Source organism: Equus przewalskii, chromosome 7 (assembly GCF_037783145.1).
Source record: "Equus przewalskii isolate Varuska chromosome 7, EquPr2, whole genome shotgun sequence".
In the NCBI taxonomy this organism is placed as follows: Eukaryota; Metazoa; Chordata; class Mammalia; order Perissodactyla; family Equidae; genus Equus; species Equus przewalskii.
In genome coordinates this window covers 59,838,647-59,859,119 of record NC_091837.1, presented here as the reverse complement: position 1 = coordinate 59,859,119, position 20,473 = coordinate 59,838,647, and the positions used below count along the sequence as shown (strand labels likewise).

Genomic DNA, 20,473 nt, shown 5'->3' with positions numbered 1-20,473 from the left:
CAGAGTGCTTATAGCTTCAAGAAAGAAGGAGTGCAAGGAGGAATTGGCTTGTAATGACTGGCAAGATCCATATCAACTTCTTAACTAGTTTCACTTGAAATATAAGACCACATACTTCAGGTGGGCCCTCAGCACTAACCAGAGATCCTATTGTGTTTCTCTACTCAATTCACTCTCCCGTTTTTTAGAGTATATACAGAATTTTCTTCCTTCTCTTTTACCATCAGACCACCAACACCCGTCTTCCTCACTCTTGGCTCAGAGAGATGAGAAATCAAACTAAATATGGACTAATTCTGGAATTTTTCTTTTGAAAAATTCTATCATTCAGTTTTTCTTAGGTAAATTATTTCCTCTTTAGAAGCCTAGTACAAAAAAAAAGTTAGCTTAAGATAATGATAAATTCAGATTTGATTGTACCTGAGGGTTAGAAATTGGAGGTAATAATTATACCATCCTCCTTTCGCCAAGTTTTAATCTATGAAGAGACTAGACACAAGAAGCATTAGCCAAACAAGATTTAAAACATCAAATTTATTAATCGGTGATTGATAAACAGTTTCTGGTAAACTATATTGAAAGACATGGCCTGGATTGAGGACGGAAATAGAGCATCATATTTGATTAAAAATCAGGATCAGCTGAGTCCATGGGAATGCGTGGATCTCATTACCCACCAGTTACAAATGGGGAGGCAAAGGGTGGTGTCTTGCCTGCATAGGGAGGAGAGGCTCCTATAAGGGAGAAGGGAGCAGATGAAATCCCACTACCCTAATAACCAATCCAGGAGAGATGCAGGTTCCAGACAGACTCAGGGTACAAGAAGTGCACCTCTGTCAACAAGTCCCGGTAAGCACAAGACTGACCAATCTAATTGGTTGTAGCTCTTTCCGTGGAGAGGGGCCAGTGAGAAGAAAAAGAGAAAGGCAGAAGTTACTTGTCCAGTCTGCCCAAGAAGGTATGAAAGTTGTCAGAAAGTCCCTTGTCTCTGGTCTAGGGTAAGGAGCATTGGTATGAGGTAAAGAACCTCTTCTACTAGCCACACCTGGCATTGGGCTTTTCTTTGTTAAGTAATATTTTGTTAATTGTTTTTTTCCCCTAAGGTCTTGAGGTCTTCATAAGTATATTACAGTTTATAAACCTAGAGACCCTAGGATGTTATCTGGGTTTCAAACATTTTAATCATAAATGACTTGCTTAAGTATTGTTTTCTATCTTGATACAAATCACAGATGTAATCTTCATATGCAGAGCGAGAGATAAAGATGCATATCATGTGGGAGATGGAGCTGGTCCTAAATTGTTCCTTACCAATATGATTTTATTTAACTTCATTACCTCTTATTTTGCTAACTCCTCAATGTGAGCAAGTTGTCTATCCTTTGTCTCTTTCTTCTCAAATTAGAAACAAATTCTAATTGAGGATTGTGACCCCTTGGGTCCTGGTTAACTGAGGCTTTCCTGTAACGTGGAAAGCGCTCCACCCATCCCTAGTCACAAGGCACATTTCCCAGCATCATTAATAACAAGCCTGTGCCTCTCAACCAGAGTGTGTGTGATTTGCCTTTGAGAAATAGGTAGTGCTTGAGTATAACTCATTCACCCAGCAGGGCTTGGTGTCCTGTGATACCCCACTTTGGAACAGCAAGGGAGGCAATGATAGAGGCAGCTGGAGTTCATTCATTCAGTGCACATTTGTTAAGCACCTACTATTGCTAAGGCAATTTGATTAATGTGCACAAGAGAGAAGCATGAAAAGATATAAAACGCAGAACCCACCTTCAGGGAGCTTTACTTTTAGAATAGGATACAAGCACTGCAAAATGTGCCAAAACAATGGACTATGACTAACATCCTTGTAGACAAAATTTCAAAGATGGTAGAGAGAACTTTCGAGTTGACCACCAGTCATTTTACATCCCAATATAAATTGTCATCTCCACCCCATCCCAATAACTCCACTCCTTAAAGAGAGTAGTTTACAAGGAAAGTAGTATTTAAATTAAATGACACCTATCAAGTGGGAATGTCCTGGGATATGCCAGCTCAAGAGAGAAGTAAGCAGTAATACTTCCTGTAATACAAGATAATGTGAGTTAAAAGGTCCAGAGAAACAGAAGAATTCGATAGAGAAGCCAGTGAGGAGACCTACATGGGAAACACGACTTAGAAGAGGACCTTCACAAAGATGAAAAATAGTAACAAGAGCCTGCATTATCTTCTCACTGTTACAGTTTGTGGAGCTGAAAGCAAACTGCATGGCAGATACGTGAATGTAATTGGCTTTGCAGTATGGATGGGGGGCAAGGGGCGCTTCAGGTGGGCTGCTATAATGAGCTGAATTTGTGATGCTGTGAAGGCGGATAGTCTTGATGGGTGAAGTTTAGTAAAAGTACACGCTCACTTCACTAGTTTACAGCCAATTAGAAGTTGGAAATAAAGCTCGATTGTTGACTTCTCTGTGTCCAATTAGAATTGAAAGATTAGGATGTATTAGGGTGATAGTATTGTTTGAAAAAAAATCAATATAAACTTGGCTCAGACTTCATTTCATTTCGGTTGTAAAAAATAATAAGCTAAGGAAAAACATCACAAAACTTAAACATAGCTACCTCTCTCTTAAGCATTTCTAGAACTATTTTTTGATATTAGAAGATGCCTAGGATAAAAATACAGGTTCCTACTGGGCCCTTAGAAACTATTACTGACTACCAGACCTGGGAACAAGATCGAGAATTACTTAATTGTGTGTTTCTTGGTGCGTATATTTGCCTGAGAGACTCTGTATATGTTTTATTTGAGGGGTGGAGAGGAGGAGGTGGTACGTGGTGAGGGAAGAGGTGAAGAAAACTGCTAACTCAAACCAAAACTTAGAAAAAGGACTTGACCTATTGGAAGTTAGGGCCTCCTGGGGCAAGTGACGCAGGTCAAGCTTTTTATTTTGAAATGTCTGAAAGTAGATTATGGAGTCTGTAGGGGCTCTTCAGTGCTTCCCTTGAATTAGTTGCTATCATTCAAAACACTTTGTGCATAAAAGTGCCTTCCTTTTAATGGGTGTTCAACTCATGTTCATTGAGTGATTGCATGAATGAATATATGAATGATTAATAAAAAGCAAAGTACTGGGGCATAATCAACCAGGTAATAAGGTCACAAGGAAACGCTGCCTTTTACTTATGGTCTATACATGTGGAAGAATCTTCTCTCCCTTATGAGATTTGGAACTCTCTAAGAGAAGCAGTATGAATCATCCATTCCTCTGCCCTTTCCCCCAAAATAATTTGTCGGTAAATGCAGGTGATTGGTAGATTGTAAAAGAAAATTAAAGACAAAAAAAGCATCAAATTCAGTGGCAATGATCTACTTATATTTTCCCTTTCCTGCTATTGTAGAATTCTCTGTGAAAATCTCTGTAAGGTGCCACCAGGCTGAGGGCAGAATTTCAATGTTGGGATGAAAAACAAGTAATTCAAACACAGGAAGTAAGCTCCATGAGGGCAGAATGATAAGTGCCTTGTCCCAGGCCATTTTCGTAGCATCTCACAATATTCTGTGTTTGCTGAATGGTTTTTAAAAATGAAAGGTAGAAAAGAAGGAAGAGACCTTAGTCCAATATGAAACAAAGGGAATGTCGTTTCAAGTATCAAAAATCCATGTCCTTCTCTCTCTTCCTCTCCTTCCATTCTTTCTTTTTGGGAAAGTCATGACTTCTGGATATGGTGGCTATGGGCAGGAGTAACTGAAATATTTTCCAGAATCAATATTATCTCAAAAGACGAACTCTTCTTGTGGGCCGAGATCTCATTGTGTACTAGTGACCTGAAGTCTGGAAACCCATTATACTCCAAATATTCACTGATGAGAGGCTGTAATGTCTCTGTACCTGCTTTGGTTAAGGTAAAACTAGCTCCAGATTTGCACCAAATGAGCTCTGGTCTAATACCTGTACAAGCAAATACAGACGTGGAGAACTTTCTGTCGTTTGGCACTGCTTCTGTTGGAACAATCATTTTCAGAGCCTTGGAAAAGATTAACACAGTCCAAGTGGCCCGGTTGTCAAAGCTGAACTTGCTCACCAGTCGACAAGTTCTAGAATAGAAAATCATTGGTTATTTGAAAAAGCAACTTAAAACTTTGTTCTCAATACCTTTCACACAACCCTGTCACTAAATCGCTAGAGTAGGTTGCCTATTGGTTTCTGTTTCATCTTCATTTTATATTCTGGGGATAGCTGAACTCCAAGAAGATGGGTGACTCCTTTAAGACTTCCGTCCCTTCTGGCTCTAGATTTTATAACTTTGTATCTTTTGTAAATCAATAAATCTTCATGTTATAACATTGAAAATAGTAATGACCCATTTCTCCGATATCAATCTTATGGCAACCTAGAATTTAAGAACAGAAATAAAAATCTGGAATTAAATGGAAAAGTGACTCATTGGTTTAAATAGCGATTGCTGAAATCAAGTACAAAATCTTGACTCCTAAGGACAGTCATCATGACCCATTGTCACTTACTTTACGACAAAATCTCACAAGGGTACCATTTAACTATCCAAGCCCAAAGCTGATTAAAATCATTAGACTGAAAGGAAAAGGCAGCTCAATGAAATCACACTCAAAGCAGAAGATGCTGCCAATAGCGCTGGAGTAAGAAAAGAGGAAATTTTAGAAATTTCCTCAAGAACTCCAAAACACAGTTCTGGGGTCATTAATTCTAGAAGCAAATTGCTAATTGCATGAAGTAGAGCACAATAATTTCTTTGAAAGATATTTAGTATACTCTAAGAAATCAGAGAAATAAAACATATTTTAACAATATAATCATCAAAACATTGAACTATTTTTAAAATTCGGGTAAATTAAGTATTTTGTACACATTTGGGGGGAATGTTATTTACATTAAATAGATATTTCTACAATGGAGACTGATCAACAGAGTTTAATATATAATTTATAACATTATATATATTTGTAGAATATACACATTTCTGGGGTTTTTTTTGTTTGTTTTTAACTACTATTCTCCTCTAACTATCTGGGCTTAGTTTCACTTGAATGCTTTCTATACACTCATTCTTGGTTTCATCACGAGATTTCTCTCATTCACAGTGTGTTTTAAACACTCTGGGTGCTAGTAAACACTGAAAACCTTAAGAAAAACCCTTGTAAACCATATTGTTTCACTACTTAGCTCTTCACCTTTCCAACACATTAATGGTGGCCATTCCAAACACAGGGTGTTATCAAATATTAAGAAAGGAATATAGGATGACATTGCTAGTTCAGAAGACAACGCAAGGTAGGCAGAAACTCGGTGGGACTGGAATTTCGGGTCCTTAGGTAAGTCAGGAGCAGAAGTAGGGCCTACCCTTGGGGAAGGCAGCTGTAACCATGTCAAGTAGAGCTGGAGGAGATTGGAGTTGGAGGAAGGATCAGGGCGCTAAGTTGGTTGTTTCGAGGAAGCAGAATTTAAAATAGCAACCCTAGCACCTCCCAGATTGTAAAAAATTTGGACTGTGGAAGAGGAGGAGGGCAGAAACATGACTAAAATTCATTGCCAAAAGGGCAATTCTGCAACAATTTACAGCTTAGCTTGGTCTCTACCACTATACAATCTAAAATCCTTGACTCGGAAATAGATGCGATCCACACATTCCCCTCATTTCCCTCATGTCCAAGGACACATTTTTCCGAGTTAATAGTCCATGGTTGACATCAGCCTTTAGGTGCAGGAGAAGATCCGTTAGGTGCCAAGTTAGGGGACAGTCTTTTCCCAGGGTTGGGAGACCCCTTTTTTTTCTGGGGAATAGTGGAAAAGTATCTAGCCATAGTGCTATTCAAACAATGATTTTGATATTCTGAGTTAAATGGCCATGAACTGGCTGCATATTTTTTCCCTAAGGACTTAAAAGTTTATTGTGGTACACAGTGGTCTCCTGCTCTTGAATAGAATAAGCCAACTGCTGTGTGTGGTTTGACTGATCCTACACCTGGTCATGACCTGCTGCCACTTTGAGGAGAGTAGTTTTAGAAGAGGAGCTTGCCAAAAACAGAGCGTATGCAAGGCAAAGTATTTAACTGTGGAATTGTGGGTTTGGGGATTTTTGTGCGGCATCCAGAAGCCAGGGGTATTGAGCGAGTCCCTCTCTTCCTCCCACTCTTCACCTTCTCAGCTCAGATATCGGCTCCTGTGCAAAGCCTTCCCTTGTATCCAAGGCCAGTTTAGATGTCCCTCCTCTGTGCTTCCAGGACATTACAGTAGTTTTTATGCCCTCTTCTAAGTGCCTAAGTGCTTGTCACTATCTGTATTCTCCTCTAAGATGTGAGCTTTCTTGGGGTAGAAACTGGATCTTTTACAATATTGGGTCCCTAACTCCTAGGACATGCAATAAAATATTTGTTGAGTGTGTGGGTACCCAGAGCAAACCAACTCCATGTCTGCCTACTCTCTCTATGCATCCAGCCCACCGGGCTTGGCCCTGATTCTGTCACTCCACTGAGATTGAAGACTATGACACGTTATCATCCATGTGCAACCATGTAACTGACCACAATCTGCTCCCAATCTACCCCTTCCTCAAATACCAACTCAATCACCACCTCTTCCATTGAGCCATGCCTGACTGCCCCAGGCTGAAATGATGTCCCCTTCTCTGACCTCCAGCACTCAGTGTTTGGAATTTATGCAACTGACTCTTGAATGCACACTGTCTTCTGTGTGATGTCTGTGGGTCTGGTCTCTGGGAGCACCTCACATGTAAAGTCCAGTCTCCTCATTCTCTTTTGTTCCTTCTGTGCATCTAAGCACTGAGCTGGGCACAGGGGGCACCTCCAAACAGTACTGACTGGCATAAAATGATCCTAATCTAAATAAAAACATAGGTTCTGAGGGAAAGCTTTTTTCCACAGAGCCCTACCTGGATTTGCACCGGAGAGACTGATTTCTGGTGATGAATAAAGCTGCTATAGCAATGGATACAGGAAGAGATGGAAAGTAATTGGCAGAGGCAGAACTGTCCTTTTGTTATTTTGTTATAAATAAACTCCCACAGTGGAAACTTGTTAACCTCAGTCCTTGCCTTCACATCTACTTATATGCAAGACTTCCCTCGACAAATCAATCTTTACACTGCAGAGGCACTCTCTTGACAAGATATGTTTGGCTTAGCCACTGTTGATATTTGTTCTTGAAATCTCGGTTGTATGGCATGGTACACTCTGAGAGCAGAAATGGAGACGCTTAGTTTATATGCACAGAGGACGGGCAAGATGCAAACAGAAAGAGACGGTCCACAGCAGGGCAGCAGGACTGGCGGGAGCTGAGCAGCACTTAATATGTTGTGATGTATTGAATCTATGAAACTCCTGTTCAATAGCTAGTCAAAGTAAATTTAAAAGGACACAGGAAAGGGATTTATTTTCTCATCATTGTAAAAATGTTCATTATTTCTTATGCTGTTGGTCATGGTCTACTGGTGTCCTTTTGAGGTTCCAGTGCCCTTAGAATCCCAAATAGCACCATTGACAGGATTAGGTGAGGTTTGTTCAATATATTCAAGTCCCCAGAGAGCTACGTTTTTCTTGGTACTTTGGGATTGGGCCCTCTTGCTGGATTTTATTCTGAAAAGAATGAGCTAGAGAGCTTGACACTCTCTCAAGGTAAATTAGTTGATCTCTTTTCATCTAGTGTGTAACTTTATTAGCTCATTTCCCAAATTTGACTGAGATCATTTACATACATGTCCGTTTTGCTCGTCAGACAGTGAGTATTTGCAACAGAGACTGATTCTCATTCATTTATTTTTCCCAATAAAGTGGGATAGCGCCCAGCACATAGGAAACCCTCATGAAATGTTTGCTGAACAAGATATCTTAATATCCATGAAAAATTGCCTATGTAAAGGAGGAAACAAAAAGGTAAACGAAAGCTATTTTGAGCCAACTTAAGAGAAATGCAGACACTATTAGATAATTAATTAAATTTTAATTTCCTGTAAGTGGTCTCCAGAGAAACATACTATTTTAGCATTGCACCCTCGACCAGGCTATTGTGTAAACACTTCCTGTGGGCCTAGTTTTATGCTAAATGGCATGGGAGAACAATTGAATAAAACATGGCCTCTGCTGACAAGGATGTTGAGTGCCATCTGGGGGAAAGAAAGGCCCAAGAAAGAACCCTAAGCATGCAGTAGAGTATAACGGGGAGTGGAAATAATATGGATGAAAAGAGGTCAGAATAGGAGAAAATTACTTGAGCTAGTGCAATTAAGGAAGGCATTAGGAAGAGGTGAAAATGCATTGCAATGAAGTTCCAGTTGATAAATGACATGTGGGTAAGCATTAATTGAATCATGCTGCTATTTTATATAAGATTCAGGATGGAAATGTTAGATAGCATTTCTTGCAAAGAAAATGTTCTTGGGTGTTTGGAGAATCCTCACATCATCAGGTTTTCCTTAGGTTTAGGTTTCTCAGTGAACAAACTTGTCTTAAGCAAAACAGCGTGGTGTTCTGCTGAGACAGAATGCACTGAGTCAGACCTTGCTACTCACGCTCAAATCTGCTGTTAGCTGTGTGACCTTGGTAAAGTTAGTTAACCTCTCTGGACCCCACTTTCCTCTTTTAAAATGTTGGCATCAGGGAAAACCTGCCCAGACTTCAGCTCAAGGCATGGCAAACTTTAAATCTTGAAAGAAAAATTACCTGTATAAAGACAGGAAGTCGCCTCATCCTTCAGCCTTTATGGGGCCAAGACTCGGATGAAAAGTGAGAGAATTGCATAATTGCTGCTCTTGGGCACAGGTACTGATTTTTAAGGCATTCAGGACACTGTCTCCCACCCCTCAATTTTTGTTTCCTTTTGGAAGTCAGAAATTCTTAGAAGAGACTTAAGCATTTATGTGTGCACATTTTAACGTGTGGAATAAGGTCCTCTACAAATAGAAAATCAGGTATGTATCACAGAGGAGTGGGGTCAGGAGGAGTGTCAGAAGAACCTGGATTAATGGGGACATTGACAATTCCATTGTTTTTTAAATCAGTCCTTCAATTTTGAGTATCCCTAGGTCAACATGGGTAGGAGCAGATTCGGATTCCGTAGCAGAAATCTGCAGTAAATGAACATCTGATGAAAAGTAGGAACTGGGCTTGGAACTCTTCAGAGTAAGCCAAGAGAAATCCAAAACAATGTGTATTAATAGCTAGTTCGAAAATACATGGCTAAGCCCCACCTGTTCAAAGATGAGCAAGTAAGCAAAAAAAAAAAAAAAAATAGAAAAAGAGAAGGGAACCTGATGGAAAACCTCTGGAAATTACCTCCTATAGAATCAAGGGATGGGTTTTCTCAAGAAGATATAAGAGTTCATGGCTCTTCTAAATGGAGCAGAGGTCCATAAGGAGAAACCTACCAGGCTAAGACACAAATTCTACAAAATAAAAGGACAGGAAAATTGATAAGATAATGTAAATAAATAAATAAAAATAAAATGCAAAAACCTAGTGGAGCATGTAAAGAGAAGAATTGATTTTAAATGACAAGAGATTCAGTCACTGATTTGAAGGACAAATTTGAGAAGTTATCACAGATAGTAAAGACGTAAGTCGTGAAATAGATCATAACTTATAGAAAATCCAAAATGGATAAGAAAGGTACAGATAAAAAGTGTTTCTAAAGAAAAGAATAATGAAAGCACAGGAAAATGTCAAAGACACACTGTAAGGCAAGTCTTTCTTCAGCTCCAGAAAGTGTGTACACATTGAAAGATATTCAGGTTTTAGAGCACGATCAATGAAAAAACTCACATTTATATCCATATATGGCAATTTTCATTGTAATTACAAAACTAAAAAATACCAAACTGGAAAAGTAAGCAGACAATGTTCAAATACATAAAAATTATGTTCCATCCAAATTCGCATTTGCAAAGCAAAATACTGAGGGGACTGCAGTACAAATGTGTAACATAGTTTTGACAAGACAATTTTGAGAAACAAGAATTTTGCACTTATCCAAGTTGTTTTTCATTTCTGAATATCTTCTCAGATATGCATGTACCCTTCTTAAGGAGAAAAAAACAACTTGAAGATATAATACAACCTGCAAGATAATAAACAAAGGAAAAGAAAAAGAAAAGAATGGTGTAATGGTTAATTCTTTGTGTCAACTTGACTAGGCTAAGGGATGCCCAGATAGTGGTAAAACATTTCTGGGTGTGCCCTGAAGGTGTTTCCAGAAGAGATTAGAATTTGAATTGGTAGACTGAGTAAAGAAGATCACCCTCATCCATGTGAATGGGTATCATTCAATCCTGAATAGAACATAAAAGCCAAGTAAGGAAAGATTTGCTCTCTGCTTGAGATGGGACATCTATTGTCTCCGGCCCTTGGACATCAGTGCCCCTCATTTTCATGCCTCAATGTTTGACTGGACATATGCCACTGGCTTTCCTGGACCTTTAGCTCACAGATGGCAGATCATGGGACTTCTAAGCCTCCATAATCTCATGAGCCAACTCATAATAAATCTCTTTCAATATATCTAGCTATATATAGATACCCTATTGGTTCTGTTTCTCTAGAGAACCCTGACTAATACAAATAGTAATGCCATCTAGATGAAATTAAGTCAAGGATTATAAATAGCTACAAGACAGAGCCCAAATATCAATAACTTCTCCAGAAACAAGATAAGCAGTGTAAAAAAGATAATTTAACAATAATGATTGTTGTATGTCTTAGTCAGCTCAGGCTGCCATAACAAATACCATAGACTGGATAGCTTAAACAAGGGATATGTATTTTCTCACCGTCTGGAGGCTGGAATTCTGAGATGAGCATGGCCCCAGCATGGTTGCATGGTTGAGCTCTGGGGAGAGCTCTCTTCCTGGCTTGCAGCTGTACTGTGTGCTCACATGGCTTTTCTGTCGTGCACACACATGGAGAAATGGATCTCTCTCTCTCTTCTGCCTCTTATCAGATTAGGACCCTATCTCATCCTATCAGGTTAGGACCTTACCCTAGGACTTCATTTTACCTTACTGACCTCTTGAAAACCATACCTCCAAATACAGTCACGTTGAGGGTTAAGGCCTCAAGATATGAATTTTAGGAGTACGCAGGTCATTCCATAGCAGTGTAAATATCATATTATATTAAATACGAGTGCATGAGAACATTAAAAGCATGTTATACTTCATAACCTCTAAATAAGAGGTCACACAGATAATTTCTTTTGTAATATTGAGAATTAGAGAAACATAGATTAAAATTTGAAAAATGTCAAAGTAGCCATTAGTCATAAATAAAACCTTCCAAAATATGTGTGAATAAAAAAGAAAACATAGTGCCTACAGCAAAAGTTAAAAAAAAATAAATAAATACAAGGGTAGATAATAGATAGATAGATAGCAGATAGACAGATAGAACAGGAATGCAAAACAAAAGCAGATGGATGTAGAGTAACTACATAATTATAATTCTAACTGGGTTAAGCTCTCACATTAAAATATACATGTCTATATATATTTCAATAAAACAACTTTATGATGCTTATAAAAGATACTTTAATGTAAAATAAAAACAAGAAAATACTCAAAATTTAAAGAATGGGTAAGGATATATTAAGTAAATTAAAACAAAGTGAACGCAAGGATGATAATAATAAACGAAACCCCCGCACCAAAGGATTATTTCATAAAAATAAAAATACAACTCACAATAAAGATAAACTGAGGGGCATCTATGTGCAGAATAACAGGGAGTTGGCACAAAATAACTATATCTTCAAAGTGCAAGAAATATTTTACAGAAATGCAACAGTCTTGGGAGAATTTAACACAATAAACTATCTTTTATAGATCCAATGGACAAAATAATTAAGAAATTGGAATAATATTCAGAAGATCTAAAAATTATAATATTTGTTTACATAAATATCTCACATACAAAGAAACAGGGATATACTCACTTTTACAACAAACATTGCACATTTGCCAAACTTGTTCATGACATAAAAAATTTTTAGATTTGTATTGGACAAGAATACAATTCTGATAATATAAAACTATTTTATAATATTAACTATGATGATCACTAGTAATCACTTAATTCTACATTCACAACATACCAAAAAGTATGTTAAATCCTTCATATGTATTAGTTCATTTATTCCTAATAACAATGCTATGAAGTTTATGCAGTTATATCTCCATTTTACATATGAGATCATTTAGACTTTGATTAAATAATTTTTCCCAGGTTACACGGCTAGTCAGATGTTAAGTTCAGTGGTTCTCAAAATTTAATGGGCTTCGGAATTCGCTGGTGAGTTTGTTAAGCTCCATACTCAAGGAGTTTCTGATTCAGTAGGACTGAATTGAGGTCCTGTAATTTCCATTTCTAATGATTCCTAGCTGATGCTGATGTTGCTAGTCCAGGACTCTGCATGTTGAGAAGCACTGTGCCAGGTGATGCCAAGGACAATATGTTACTAACGTACTGCTCTGGAAAAGGAGAAATTGCAGAGACCAGGTTCTGACAAAAATGCAATAAATTTAGAAATTTATAATTAGCAAAGCTAAAAAAAAAAATCAGTGCTTGGAAATTTAATTAAAAATAAAAAGCAATCATTCCCAAGTTAATCAATTTAATGCATTTCCAATTAAAATTCCAATTGGATTTTGTTCTTTGAACTTGACAAAATGATTCTAAACTCCATGTGGATGAATAGTAGAAAATAACAGCCAAGACAAATTAGAAAAAGAAGAGTATTTTGGAGGAGACTTGCCTCAGTATATAATAAAACCTTATAGATTTCCAGTACAAGATTGCACACCTAGCAGGTTCTCACTTCAAGTTTCTCTAAAACCTCTCCTGAAATCCTTAAATGAAAGCTTTGAGGGATGACAAGGAAAAAACCAATAATAGTGATGAGGAAGGGCAGCACCAAAGATGAGAGAGTACAGTGATCTGGGGAAGAGGAAAGTGGATGGAAACGCGTTAGCAGATAACATCAGAGGACTGAAACTTACATGACCTGGCAGCATCCAGACAGGACTGTGGACCACATGGAACATGGTCTTCCTTTCAGAATCCTGAACTGTGGGGCTTTGGGCTCAGCGGAGGCACAGATTAGAGCTAAACAGCAGGTGTGAAAGGGGGCTGAGAACAAAGGGTCTGATTAAAGTTCTGTGAATAGAGCAATTGAGCCCAGTGACATTTCCACCTCTGTCCTCATCTACTCTAACCTGCTCGCCTTCTTTGAGTTACAGTAAAGGCAGCCCAACGTTTATCCACAGGCGCAGCAATAGAACATTGTTCTCAACAGAAATGGAGTGAATCATTGAAGATACTTAGAGTGGTGATGTTGGAATGTTGTAGTAATCCTTCCTCATTCTGGTGTTTGAGGAACCTCAACCTTAGAGTCAGCATCATCCCATTCAGGGAAAATTAGAAGAAGGTTATTTGGAGAAATTGAATAGCTCAAGAGACAAAACATCTAATACTGATAGGTGAGGTCTCTCTAACATAACAAAAGCTCTAAAGCAAAACCTTAGCTCCAGTGAAATGAGGGCACAAAGCAGGAAACTGTGGATTCGACCCAGACCATTCAAGATGTATCCTAGGCTGGTAGCCATGCAAGCAGTCCTAGAGAAGACCCAGGCCAAGATAGAGCAAGAGGACAAGGGCCTCCAGAAGCAAGGGCAGTTGGGAAAAAATGGTAACTGGTAGAATCACTGATATAGTGTTGCCTCAGTCCATTCAGGCTGCTACAACAAATAACCAATCAAATCAATCCTTTCTTCCTTATGGTTTGTTTGTGATTGGTTTTTACTGTTTCAATCAATTTTATTCAGGTATAACTTATATACAATAAAATGCATCCATTTTGTTGTGCAGTTTGATGAGTTTTGACAAATGCATACACATATGTAACCACCACCACAATCAAGATGTAAACTATTTCCAGCCCCTTGCATGGCCCCTTGCAGTCACTCTTCACCAGTCCCAACTCCAGGGGACGTACTGATGTGCATTCTCTCGCTGTAGATTTGTTCTGTCTGTCTTGGGAGTTCATACATACAATGAATCATACAGTATGTACTCCTTTGTGCCAGATTTCTTTCACTTAGCATAACAAGTTCAAAACTATTGTTTTGATAATCAGTGGTTTCTTTTTTATGAATATACTACAATTTGTTTATCCATTCACCTGATGGTGGACATTTAATTGTTTCTAGTTTTCAGTCATCATCATTAAAGGAACTTTGAACATTTTTATACAAATCTTTTTGCAAAAAAGTTTTAATTTGTCTTTTAATAAACCTGTTTTGTTGAATGGAAAATGTATGTTTAACTTTACAAGAAACTACCAAAATGTTTTCCAAAGTGGTCGTACCAGTTTACACTCCTACTGGCAAAGTAAAAGGGTATTGGTTTCCCCATATTCTTGCCAAGATGGGGTATGATTAGATGTTTAAATTTCATTACACATTAAATTTAGGAGACATTTCAAGTAAATTCTTAAAAATGGTGTGAGGTAAAGGTCAAGGTTTATTTATTTTCCCAGGATAAATTGTTCAACAGCCTCACCTCTCTCAGGAATATTCGTCCTGTAGTTATTTTTTCCTAGACTCCATACTGGTCCATTGATCTATATGTTAGTTCTTAAGTCAAAAGCAAATTCTTGTTTAATGTAGCTTTATAAAAACTTTGAAATCAGGTAGTGTACGTCTTCCAATTTTGTTCTATTTTTTCAGTTGTTTTGGCTATTAGATTCTTTGCATGGACACATAAATTATACAATCAGCTTGACAATTTTGTACAAAAATCCTTCTGAGATTTTGATTAGAAATGTATTGAATCTATAGACAAATCTAGAGAGAATTCACCTCTTAACAACACTGAGTCTTCTGAACTAAGAACGTAGACGCCCTCTCCATTTTTAAAAGTCTTCCTTTATCCCTTTTTGCAATGTTGTACAGCTCTCAGTGTACTGGTTTTGCAAATATTTTGTTAAATTTATCATTAATTATTCGTTGTTTTAATGCTATAGCAAATAGTACTTATTCATTTTATTTTCCAATAGTTCTTTGCAAAAATAAAGAAATCCAGTTGATTTCTATATTGACTTGGTATCCTGAGACTTGTTTAAATTCTCTTACTAGATTTTAGTGTATCTCTTTGGATTGTCTACATAAACAATCATATCATCTGTAAATAAAGACAGCTTTACTCCTTCCTGTCCAATCCACATGCCTTTTATTTCTTTGGCATGTCTTCTTGCCCTGATTAGCACTTTCTGTACAATGTAAAACTCTAGTGTTGAGAGTAGACAGCTTTCCTTGTTCCTGATCCTAGGGAGTGACTCATCCAATTTCACACTAAGTATATTACCTGTAGATTTTATTAGATTAAAGAAATTCCCTTCTAATCCTAATTTACTGAGAGTTTTTAACATGAATGTGTGTTTAAGTTTGTCACATGTTTTTCTATATCTATTAAGATCATACGTTTTTTTCTCTCTTTTATTCTATTAATGTTGAATTATATTGCTTGATTTTTGAATGTTAAACCAACATTATATTCCTAGAATAAACTTCACTTTGTTAAACTTATTATCCTCCATCTCTATTGATGTATCGTTCCATCCCTTACTGTTTCTTCTTTTAAATTTTTATTTTTGAAGTCTCTATCAACCATACATCACAGAGGCATTGTACTCCTACACATTTCTAATGCCTTAATACTCTTCCTTTCATATGTAGAATTTCAATCTGGAATAAATCTTTGTATGTGGTGTTAGGTAGTGATTCATTGTTGCAATTCTCCATATGGTAAACTAGTTTTTCAAAACTGTTTAGGAATTTGTGTTTTTCTCCCCATTGATTTCTGCTGCCACCTTTATTGTATATTATGCTTTCAAATATATGAGTCAGTGTCTCTGTTGCTTATGATGTTTCATTGATCTGTTTTTCAATCCTTATAAGAAAACCATACTGTTTTGTTTCACTATTTTACTATGGCTATGTATCACATCTTACTTTCTCATAAGATTATGCACCCCCTCCCACAAACTTTAATTTTCTTTTATAAATTTACTCTGTTCTTCCTGGACTTTTATTCTTTGATGTAAATTTTATATTAAGTTTACTGAGTCAAACAATAAATCTAACTGGATATTTTAGTGGAATCTCATTGTAATTATAGACTAAATTGAGAGATAATTTACATACAAATAATATTTAATCATCTCAGCCAAGAACATGGGATTTTCATTTATTCAAATTATCTTCTTTGTACTTTCTTCATATTATAAACTTTTCTTATGAGAGGTCTTATTATTTTTGATTAAGTTAGTTCTTACATACTTTATACTTTTTATTGCTATTGTGAAGTGAATTTTATTTTTTACTTTTAATTTCTAGGTGATTACTGTTGGTGTTAAATTTTTACTAGTATTTGCTAGTATTTAAACTGATACTCATACTAGTATCACATATAAATGCCACATATTTATATATGATAAACATTGCTGAACTTTCTTAAAAATATCAATAGTTTTATTTACTAGTTTTATTGGTTTTTCAAAATGATAAGCATATTATCTGAAAACAATGACATTTTAATTTTCCTCTGATTTTATCATTTTATTTCCAGTAAATTCATTTAAATTTTTAAGTTTTCCTCAGGTATCCTTTCACCTGCTTCTTCCATGTTTTAATATATTGGACTCACATCATTAGTTATGAATAGTTTGCAACCTCCATTTTCATTTACTCCATAATGTGTTATTTAAAGGTGTATCTGTGAATATGTGTGTGCATGCATATGCTTACAGGTGTTTGGGTGTTTTAATTAACAGAGGTATAGAGTTTTATTGGACCAAAAATTTGAGTTGATAATTGTTTTTAAATTGTTGTCAGAAAACATGGTGCGAATGACAATTTCTAAAAATTTATTTTGATTTGAGTGACAAAAGGGGTGGAATGTTCTGGTTATTCTCCATTATTTCCCCGTATGCAGTCTTTACCTTTCTCTGTGCTACCTTATGCCTTGGAGATTCACCTTTATGGACTAAGCCACTCCGGATCCCTGACCTCCAGCTTCTCTCTAGATTTGTAAAATGGGAGATATTGGCAAAAGATTAGAGTGAAGGAGGACAGAGAGAGGCAGGGGTATTTATTCCCTACTTCTTCCCTGCTTAGCCACAATTCTGCTGTGTCTGCATTGCTCCATGGCCACAGCTCCTGAATGGGCTCCCCTTGACATCACTCATCATCAAAGACCAGGCGCATCATTTTCTCTTACCGACTTTTCAGGCAAAGAACAGTAATTCCTCCCTGCTCTTGCTGGTTGCTGGGTGTCTCACTGTCCTTTATTGATTTCCCTAGCTCTGCCCACATGCCTGTAAAAAAAATTAGCCTTTTTTCGGTTAAATCCCTTTTGAGTGTGCCATTTGTTTCCTCTCAAAACTCTTACTGATCCATACTCAACGGGAAAGGTCGAATAAAATCATGATAGCACGATTTAGTCATCAAACACTTGATTAAAAACAATAACACAAAGGAGAGATGACAAATTTCATTCCAACATCCCATCTCCTTAAGCCTTCTCTACACATGTCAGGCAAGCTGTGGCACCTCAGGCTTAATGACTATGGGCCATTATTGAATTCAGGCTTTAAGTAACCAACTCAATGCTGTCAACAACACTCCTAGGTACTCACATTAATATAATAAATATGAAATCTTAAAGGTTTACCTCCATCTGTATATATTTGGCTTGATCCATCCCTTTGGAATGTAACTTGACAAGGTCCTGAAACTCTTTTGCTGCATTTATTACCTCTTCCCAGAGCAATTCTTTTACTTCTGTGTTTGGAATTTACCTTCTTGGTAAGGCATTGGAAAGTGTTGCAGGAGGTTGTGAGAAGAAAAGGCATTCATATGTAAGTCAACTGGGCCAGGTAATTTCACCAAAGTCTTTGAAAATTTTCTTTTTTCCCCAAAGGAAGGCTAGATCAATCAAATGATGAGACCTCCTTCCAGAAGGATATGAAGATTCAAAATTCTCAGATTCATCTTTGTCCAAATATCTTTATCCAAGATTCCAAATTGTACTTTTTGCCCAGCCAATACCTTTACATAGTATATGAGCTTGGTTTGGTGTCTATTGCAACTCAGAAATGTGTATATTCAGAACTTATGTCTGGCTTTCATCCATGCCCTGTCTGTAGCTAAAAAAAGAATGGTTTCCCTTAGGACCACCTTAGAAGCTTTCTGATTCTTTGACCATGCCTTGAGTTAAGAGGTTAAATCCTTAAGCTTCGTTTTTTATTCTTTTTGTAAGCTCTTTAGTACAGTTAGAATCAGTTGCTCCACCATCACATCCAATGTAATCACCATTATCACCATAGCAATTAAGTACCTCAACCACTTGATCTCCCTTCACCTTGACCTCCACCTGTAATTCACTCTATATCTTCACCAGTGATAATTTTAATAACTGCAATCATGGGTTATCAGTGTCCTCATGGAGATTAAGTGTGTATTACTCAAAAATATGAGCAGTTTTATTCTAGAATTCCATCTTTTAGGGTATAGGGGTTGACATCCTTGGCACCAATAATTCTGTTAGTTAAAGTCCCTTCAGGAAAGGGATGGTACACTGTAAAGGGACAATTTATAGACGTGTGGGCTACATTCGGTACCACCAAGTGATGATTAGATAATCAAGTACCAGAGGCAGTGGAAATATGTTATCTAGGTCTGAAGGATCAAGGAGAGAAATTGGAGTTACTAGATGCTGGCGAAAGAAAAATGTACTATCCACAGGGGCTATAGCCTTAGAGGAGTATAGCCCCTGACAGTCGTATCAAAGCAGGAAGGTGTACAAGACCAGCCCGGTGGCGCAGTGGTTAAGCGCGCATGTTCTACTTCAGCAGCCCAGGGTTCACAGGTTCAGTCCCAGGTGTGGACATGGCACTGCTTGTCAAGCCATGCTGTGGAAGCCATCCCACATATGAGGTAGAGGAAGATGGGCACAGATGTTAGCTCAGGGCCAGTCTTCCTCAGCAAAAACAGGGGGATTGGCAGGAGTTAGCTCAGGGCTAATCTTCCTCAAAAAAAAAAAAAAGTAGGAGGGAGTAAGGAGAAATAAACACTCAAACTTCTCTCTCTTCTCATCCCCTGTTCTCCTGCTAGTTTCTTCCAACGGCTTAACCCAACAAAAATTCAGAGGACATGGAAGCCTGCGTGATGAATTCTATTTTGGTCAGCTTCTACGGTCACTGGGGAGGAGAGAGAAAGGTATGAAATGGATCTGTGTGGAAGTGTGCTGAATCTATTTGGCCAATCTACTTGGTAGAAGTTGGTAGCTTTGCGGGGCTGGCTCCGTGGCTGAGTGGTTAAGTTCGCGAACTCCGCTGTGGCCAAGGGTTCAGATCCTGGGTGCGGACATGGCACCGTTGGTCAGGCCATGTTGAGGCTGCGTCCCACATCCCACAACTAGAAGGACCTGCAACTAAAAAGATATACAACTATGTACGGGAGGTTTGGGAAGATAAAGCATTAAAAAAAAAAAAGAAGAAGAAGATGTTGGTAGCTTTGACACTGCTATGTGAGAGAATAGGATGGTGAGAAAGTATTAGACACAATGGTGTACCAGTTGTAGTAGTGAAATGGTCTGACAGGTAAGGTCCCTCACCAGTGGATATTCCAAACCTGAATGCTTTGCACTCCACCCAGGCATTACCAGTCACTCAGAGAATCGCTTCTCTCGTCCCCTCAAGGTCCTGTACTTGCTGGTTCTGCTTTGAGGCAACTATCTCTAATACTGCTTCCCAGCCCCAGGTGAGGTGAATGCTCAGAATTGAACCAGCCAGATGTCTTCACTGAGATACCCTAATTGACCAAACTGTCAGGTGCCTCTATCTGCCCCCCTGGTCCTAGCTGTCACCACCTCTGCACATAAGACACCTCATACACAACTCCTAATCTTCACAGCAGCATTTCCCACACATGTCCTTGGCTCTGATTTCCCTCAAAATATGGTCCCGTGCTCTCTTTCATCGGTATTGCATACTTTCTCTTCCACAGAAAGTCCTCCCTTATTGCTTTTCTCCATGGATAAATATTCATTTATATTTTTTCTATCATTTCTAAGAAGTTTAAATTTAACAAATATTCTTCACTATATCCTCAATCTGCCATCTAGACACAGATGTCCTCAATGCTACTAATATCCTAATAACTTTACCATAAAATAGAATGTCTTGGATTAGGAAATAGGAAGACCTATGACAGGGAAAACTCATCAGCTGTTCAGCTTCTCAATTTTCTTCAACTGTTCATGTATTCAAGTCATGCTTACAGGGGTAGGCATCAATCCAGAGGAAAAGCAAGTAACAGATATTTGTTTAGCAACTACTTTTGTAAGGTCCTGTGCTCATTGGATTGAAGAAGGTGATTGC

General features: G+C 37.8%; 1 long non-coding RNA gene across 10 annotated transcripts in view; it reads right to left on the bottom strand.

Moving 5' to 3' along the window:
* Window positions 1-515: 515 nt before the first annotated feature.
* LOC139084538 (uncharacterized) overlaps window positions 516-20,473 on the bottom strand; it is a 95,557-nt gene continuing 75,599 nt past the window's right edge. For 2 of the 10 annotated variants that reach the window (XR_011541987.1, XR_011541984.1), the window contains exons 7-9: window positions 17,764-19,524; window positions 17,311-17,407; window positions 516-4,089 (exon numbers count right to left, since the gene is read on the bottom strand). This is a non-coding gene — a long non-coding RNA (uncharacterized lncRNA). Of the gene's footprint in view, window positions 4,090-11,540; window positions 12,535-13,031; window positions 13,162-16,940; window positions 17,113-17,310; window positions 17,408-17,763; window positions 19,525-20,473 lie in introns of those variants that run through there. The other 8 variants (XR_011541988.1, XR_011541992.1, XR_011541991.1 and 5 more) reach the window with 6 other exon arrangements.